We start from the raw sequence: 7,834 nt of genomic DNA on the forward strand, positions 1-7,834 counted from the left end.
GAAAAACTACTCTGCCAATCCACATTTTTAAGCACACGCAAAAAGTCGCCGCTGTCCTTCACAAAAGCTGGGATTTTTTTCAGCAGCGGTTTTAACAACCAGTCCAAAAATTGGGAGAGAGGTTTTGTTAACCCCTTCCCGACCCAGGCGTCATGAAAGTCTGTGCCAATCCGACCCATGACGCTTATGTGGCATCATGGAAAGATCGCGTCCCTGCAAATCGAGTGAAAGGGTTAACTCCCATTTCACCCGATCTGCAGGGACAGGGGGAGTGGTAGTTTAGCCCAGGGGGGGTGGCTTCACCCCCCCGTGGCTACGATCGCTCTGATTGGCTGTTGAAAGTGAAACTGCCAATCAGAGCGATTTGTAATATTTCACCTATTATAACGGGTGAAATATTACAATCCAGCCATGGTCGATGCTGAAATATCATCGGCCATGGCTGGAAATACTAATGTGCCCCCACCTCACCCCACTGATCACCCCCCCAGCCCTCCGATCTGCCCGGTACACTGCCCGCTCCCCTCCGCCCTGTGCTCCGCTCCCCCCGTGCTCTTGTCCGCTCACCCCCGTGCTCCAATCACCCCCCCGTGCTCCAATCACCCCCCCTGCACTCCGATCCAGCCCCCCCGTGCTCCGTTCCACGCCCCCGTGCTCCGTTCCACCCCCCCGTGCTCCGTTCCACCCTCCCCGTGCTCCGTTCCACCCCTCCCGCGCTCCGATTCACCCCCCCATGCTCCGATCCCCCCCGTGCTCCCCCCACCCCATCATACTTGCCGATCCTGCCGGGGTCCGTCCGTCTTCTCCCCGGGCGCCGCCATCTTCCAAAATGGCGGGCGCATGCGCAGTGCGCCCTCCGAATCTGCCGGCCGGCAGATTCGTTCCAAAGTGCATTTTGATCACTGAGATATAATCTATCTCAGTGATCAAAATAAAAAAATAATAAATGACCCCCCTCCCCCTTTGTCACCCCCATAGGTAGGGACAATAAAAAAATAAAGATTTTTTTTTTTCCCACTAATGTTAGAATAGGGTTAGGGGTAGGGTTAGGGTTAGGGGTAGGGTTAGGGCTAGGGTTAGGGGTAGGGGTAGGGTTAGGGGTAGGGGTAGGGTTAGGGGTAGGGTTAGGGCTAGGGTTAGGGCTAGGGTTAGGGGTCGGACTAGGGTTAGGGCTAGGGTTAGGGGTAGGGTTAGGGGTAGGGCTGGGGTTAGGGGTAGGGTTAGGGCTAGGGTAGGGTTAGGGGTAGGGTTAGGGCTAGGGTTAGGGTTTCGGTATGTGCACACGTATTCTGGTCCTCTGCGGATTTTTCCGCTGCGGATTTGATAAATCCGCAGTGCTAAACCGCTGCGGATTTATGGCGGATTTACCGCGTTTTTTCTGCGCATTTCACTGCAGTTTTACAACTGCGATTTTCTATTGGAGCAGTTGTAAAACCGCTGCGGAATCCGCACAAAGAAGTGACATGCTGCGGAATGTAAACCGCTGCGTTTCCGTTCAGTTTTTCCACAGCATGTGTACAGTATTGAACTGTAAACTCATGGGAAACTGCTGCGGATCCGCAGTGTTTTCCGCAGCGTGTGCACATACCTTTAGAATTAGGCTATGTGCCCACACTGCGAATTGGCCGCTGCGGATTTGCAGCAGTGTTCCATCAGGTTTAGAGTACCATGTAAACCTATGGAAAACCAAATCCGCTGTGCCCATGGTGCGAAAAATACCGCACTGAAACGCTGCATTGTATTTTCCGCAGCATGTCAATTCTTTGTGCGGATTCCGCAGCGTTTTACACCTGTTCCTCAATAGGAATCCGCAGGTGAAATCCGCTCAAAAAACACTGGAAATCCGCGGAAAATCCGCCGGTAAAACGCAGTGTCTTTTACCCGCGGATTTTTCAAAAATGATGCTGAAAAATCTCACACGAATCCGCAACGTGGGCACATAGCCTTAGGGTTAGGGTTGGAATTAGGGTTGTGATTAGGGTTATGGCTACAGTTGGGATTAGGGTTAGGGGTGTGGGGGGGTTAGTGCTGGAGGTAGAATTGAGGGGTTTCCACTGTTTAGGCACATCAGGGGTCTCCAAACGCAACATGGCGCCACCATTGATTCCAGCCAATCTCGTATTCAAAAAGTCAAATGGTGCTCCCTCAATTCCGAGCCCCGACGTGTGCCCAAACAGTGGTTTACCCCCACATATGGGGTACCAGCATACTCAGGATAAACTGCGCAACAATTACCGGGGTCCAATTTATCCTGTTACCCTTGTGAAAATAAAAAAATGCTTGCTAAAACATCATTTTTGAGGAAAGAAAAATGATTTTTTATTTTCACGGCTCTGCGTTGTAAACGTCTGTGAAGCACTTGGGGGTTCAAAGTGCTCACCACATATCTAGATAAGTTCCTTGGGGGGTCTAGTTTCTAAAATGGGGTCACTTGCCCAAACAGTGGTTTACCTCCACACATGGGGTATCAGCGTACTCAGGAGAAACTGGACAACAACTTTTGGGGTCCAATTTCTCCTGTAACCCTTGGGAAAATAAAAAATTCTGGGCTAAATAATTATTTTTGAGGAAAGAAAACGTATTTATTATTTTCACGGTTCTGCATTATAAACTTCTATGAAGCACTTGGGGGTTCAAAGTGCTCACCACACATCTAGATAAGTTCCTTTCGGGGTCTAGTTTCTAAAATGGGGTCACTTGTGGGGGGTTTCTACTGTTTAGCCACATCAGGGGCTCTGCAAACGCAATGTGACGCCCGCAGAGCATTCCATCAAAGTCTGCATTTCAAAACGTCACTACTTCAATTCCGAGCCCCGGCATGTGCCCAAACAGTAGTTTACCCCCACATATGAGGTATCAACGTACTCAGGAGAAACTGGAAAACAAATATTGGGGTCAAATTTCTCCTGCTACCCTTGGGAAAATTAAAAAATTCTGGGCTAAATAATTATTTTTGAGGAAAGAAAATGTATTTATTATTTTCACGGCTCTGCATTATATACTTCTGTGAAGCACTTGGGGGTTCAAAGTGCTCAACACACATCTAGATAAGTTCCTTTCGGGTCTAGTTTCCAAAATGGGGTCACTTGTGGGGGGTTTCTACTGTTTAGCTACATCAGGGGCTCTGCAAACGCAACGTGACGCCCGCAGAGCATTCCATCAAAGTCTGCATTTCAAAACGTCACTACTTCAATTCCGAGCCCCGGCATGTGCCCAAACAGTAGTTTACCCCCACATATGGGGTATCACCGTACTCAGGAGAAACTGGACAACAAATATTGGGGTCAAATTTCTCCTGTTACCCTTGGGAAAATAAAAAATTGCAGGCTAAAAGATCATTTTTGAGAAAATATTTTTTTTTTTTATTTTCATGGCTCTGCGTTATAAACTTCTGTGAAGCACTTGGGGGTTCAAAGTCCTCACCACACATCTAGATTAGTTCCTTTGGGGGTCTAGTTTCCAAAATGGGGTCATTTCTGGGGGATCTCCAATGTTTAGGCACACAGGGGCTCTCCAAACGTGACATGGTGTCCGCTAATGATTGGAGCTAATTTTCCATTTAAAAAGCCAAATGGCGTGCCTTCCCTTCCGAGCCCTGCCGTGCGCCCAAATTGGACAACAACTTTCGTTGTTCAGTTTCTCCTTTTACCATTGGGAAAATAAAAAAATTGTTGCTAAAAGATAATTTTTGTGACTAATAAGTTAAATGTTCATTTTTTCCTTCCATGTTGCTTCTGCTGCTGTGAAGCACCTGAAGGGTTAATAAACTTCTTGAATGTGGTTTTGAGTACCTTGAGGTGTGCAGTTTTTAGAATGGTGTCACTTTTGGGTATTTTCAGCCATATAGACCCCTCAAACTGACTTCAAATGTGAGGTGGTCCCTAAAAAAATGGTTTTGTAAATTTTGTTGTAAAAATGAGAAATCGCTGGTCAAATTTTAACCCTTATAACTTCCTAGCAAAAAAAAATTTTGTTTCCAAAATTGTGCTGATGTAAAGTAAACATGTGGGAAATGTTATTTATTAACTATTTTGTGTTACATAACTCTCTAGTTTAACAGAATAAAAATTCAAAATGTGAAAATTGCGAAATTTTCAAAATTTTCACCAAATTTCCGTTTTTATCACAAATAAACGCAGAATTTATTGACCTAAATTTACTCAAAATAGGCTGGGTCATGAAGGGGTTAAGGAATTTAACCCCGATATTATAGGGCGTCCTGGGGGACTTTCTGCACATTTGTGTATCTTAGGGATACTATACCAGTGAGGAATATTTGGGCACTCTGGTATAAGTTTTTCTGCCCTTGTTTTTCTCAAGATACCCTTTTCTACATATTTATTTAATAAAGCCCTTAATTTTTCTCTATGTTTGCAAATAGGGTTGGCATCAAGGAGTTGGTATGTCTCTACATCATTCAATTGTGTTAATGCCTCATTGGTATAGTAGTCCTTTTCAAGAATAACTAAGTTTCCCCCCTTGTCTGATTTTCTAATCACCACATCGTCCCAAGATTGAATTTCACATAGTGCTCGAATTTCACCCTGCATGAGATTCTTGGCTGGCTTCGGGTAAATAATTGCCTCAATGTCTTTTAAGACCGAAGTCTGGAATGCATTAATTACGTTAGTGGCAGAAATCGGAGGCATTAATGTTGATTGAACAGCTCCTCTAAATGGTGCGCTGTAACTCTTTGTTGCTTCGTCTTGCGTAGCTAGCTCACAATCCTCATTAATGCTCATCAGCAGCCGAGCGTCTTCTAGATCTTGAATATCAGTGGGAGGATAAGCTATAAAGCCCAAGTTGCCTATAGTTGCTGGGCTGTCTCTGCTTCAATTGAAACCCAAGCAACTAAAGGCAACTTGGGCTTTATAGCTTATCCTCCCACTGATATTCAAGATCAGAAAACGCTCGGCTGCTGATGAGCATTAATGAGGATTGTGACATAGCTACGCAAGAAAAATCCCAGCTTTTGTGAAGGGCAGCGGCGACTTTTTGTGTGTGCTTAAAAATGTGGAGTGGCAGAGTAGTTTTTCACTTGCCTCTATAGATGTGGTGAATCTCTATACAAGGATTCCGCAATCAAAAGGAATTGAGGCAATAGAAACAATCTTAAAAACTACGGGAAAAGATGATATGTTCATTGCCTTTATTGTAGAAAGTCTCGCATTCGTTCTGTCCCATAATGCTTTTAAATTTATTGATAAATGGTACGCACAAAAAACGGGCACCGCAATGGGGATGCCGGTGGCTTGTGTTTTCGCCAATCTATTTCTTGTGGCTTTTGAAGAAAAATACATCACAAGTATAAATAATCCATACTTGAAGTTCATACGTACCTATCTGCGATTCGCAGACGATATATTTATCATATGGAACGGAACTGAATGCGATTTCAATAATTTTGTATCACACTTAAATGTAAGAAATGATGAAAATATGCACTTTACTGCGTGTTTCAGAAAAAATTCTCTAGAATTCCTAGATGTGAAAGTTGAAGTTGTAGAGGGGGAGGTTAATACAAGTGTGTTTAGGAAGCTCACTGCAACAAATAATGTGCTCCACTATGAGAGTGCCCATCCGGCACATACAAGAAATGCGATCCCTTATAGTCAAATGGTAAGGTTGAGGAAAATAAATAATACCAATAAAAAGTATAAAGAACAAATAATGGAGCTCAAAAATCGCTTTAAAAATAGAGGATATCCAACTGATGTTTTAGATTGGGCAGAAAGTCGGGCTAATAAATTGTCCCAATCAGAATTACTTAAAAAACGAGCAGCAAAAAATTGCGCTTTAGATGACCAAGTTTATCGTAGGTTTCATTTCACGTTCAAACATAGCCCAATGGATAAAGCGATATACGTAGCAGTGAGGAAAAATTGGCACATTTTGCAGAATGATAGGGATTTAACAAAAATCACGACACTGGATCCACAATTTGCGTAAAAACACTCTAAAAACCTTGGAGATCTATTGGTGCACAACAGGATATTGCCAGTACAAAATAATTGGCTAACAAAGGATCTGCCTGAAGTCAACTCTAAGTGTAAAAACTGCAAATTTTGTCATTTACATAAAATAGTCAATCCGTTAAATATCGGAGGCATAGTCCATAATGTACGGGATTTCATTACGTGTAAGAGCAAATACGTGGTGTATGTGATTTATTGTCCATGTAATTATTTTTATATCTGCAAGACAATTCGCCACCTATTTGTCAGGTTCAGAGAACATTACAATTCAATAGGGACAGGTAAGGGTTGCATGCGACTTATAAAGCATATGCAAGAGCAACATAACGGCAACCCGGAATTGTTGCAATTTGCTGGCCTGCAAATAGTTAAATGCCCACCTCAAGGTGGTAACCACAACAGGTTACTCCTAAGAGAGGAGGGGAGGTGGATTTTAAAAGCCAATGCTCAGGGCCCCTTAGGCCTTAACGATAAATTAGATATGGCCGTATTTTTATAAATTTCGTCAAAATTTCAGTGAACATATGATAAAACATATACTGATTGTTTTTGATACAATTTATGTAAAAAAAAGTCAGCAATGTGTTGTTTTTTCATTATTGATGTAACCTGTATAAAAGGAAATGACATCATTTTATTGCACATGGACCCATAGAAGTGCCATTTACACGAAACGGCCGTCGTCCTCCTGCACTCCTCGCACCCCAGTAACTTCTTAGCATGAGACTGTATTAATCTGTATATGGATTAAATACCGCGCATCAGCAAATTGGTGAGTGCCGCTGTTTTCTTATTCTTTTCATGGGATTTAATATTGTTCCCATGTACAACTTCTCTATACAAAGTATGGTGGGCCCACAGATCCCCTATACACTATATGGTGATCCCACAGCTCCCCTACACACTGTACAATGCTAACAGAGCTCCACTATACACAGTATAATGAGACAACTGCTCCTGTATACACAGGATAATGCTCCAACAGCTATCTCATACACAGTATGGTTGGCCCACAGCCCCCCTACATATAATATGATGTCCCCCAGAATTACCCTATACATAGAATTATGTCCCCACTGCTGTCCCAAACACAGTAGAATGACTCCCACAGTAGTCTTCACACTTTATATTGACCCCCACACAGTATATTCGCCCCCACAGTAGCCTCGACATTGTTTAATGGTCCTCACAGTAGCCTCTACTGTATAATGTCCCTCACACATCATAATAGCAGCCACGGTAGACTCCGTACATTATGAGGGCACAGTAGTCCACACTGTATAATGGCCCTCTCATTAGCTCCCACACTGTATAATGGCCCCCACTGTAGTCCCCACACTTTATGGTGGCCCCCTACAGTGGTCCCCACACTGTATATGGGCTCCCACATTGTATGATGGCCCCCAAACTGTATAGTGACTCTCATTAGCTCGCATTCTGACATTCTGCGCATGCGCTGGTGATGCCAGTGTATCACCCTGCTGTTCTGTAGATGACAGGCTTAAGGTGACCTGTGGTCTACAAAACGGAGAGCAGTGGTGCAGGGAGATCGTGTCTCCCTATTCTACTACAGAGCTTAAAGGGAACCTGTAATGTAAAGTAATGCTACTAACCTGCAGATATGGGGTTAATCTGCAGATTAAAAGTGTTTTGACACCGTGTGGCGCCCGCACTGAGAGCCCCACTGCCAGGAAGAAATTACCTTTATACCTCCCAGCAGCCTTGCTCTTCCAGTCATAGGGGCGGCGTAGATGCTTTTTCAGTCACCGCTCTATGTATACAGAGCGGCTGTAACTGATGCCCTGGGACAGACTGACAGCACCGCCTGCCACCCAGTAGCTAGGCTTCAATGCTTTGTA

Source organism: Ranitomeya imitator, chromosome 5 (assembly GCF_032444005.1).
Source record: "Ranitomeya imitator isolate aRanImi1 chromosome 5, aRanImi1.pri, whole genome shotgun sequence".
Taxonomy (NCBI): domain Eukaryota; kingdom Metazoa; phylum Chordata; class Amphibia; order Anura; family Dendrobatidae; genus Ranitomeya; species Ranitomeya imitator.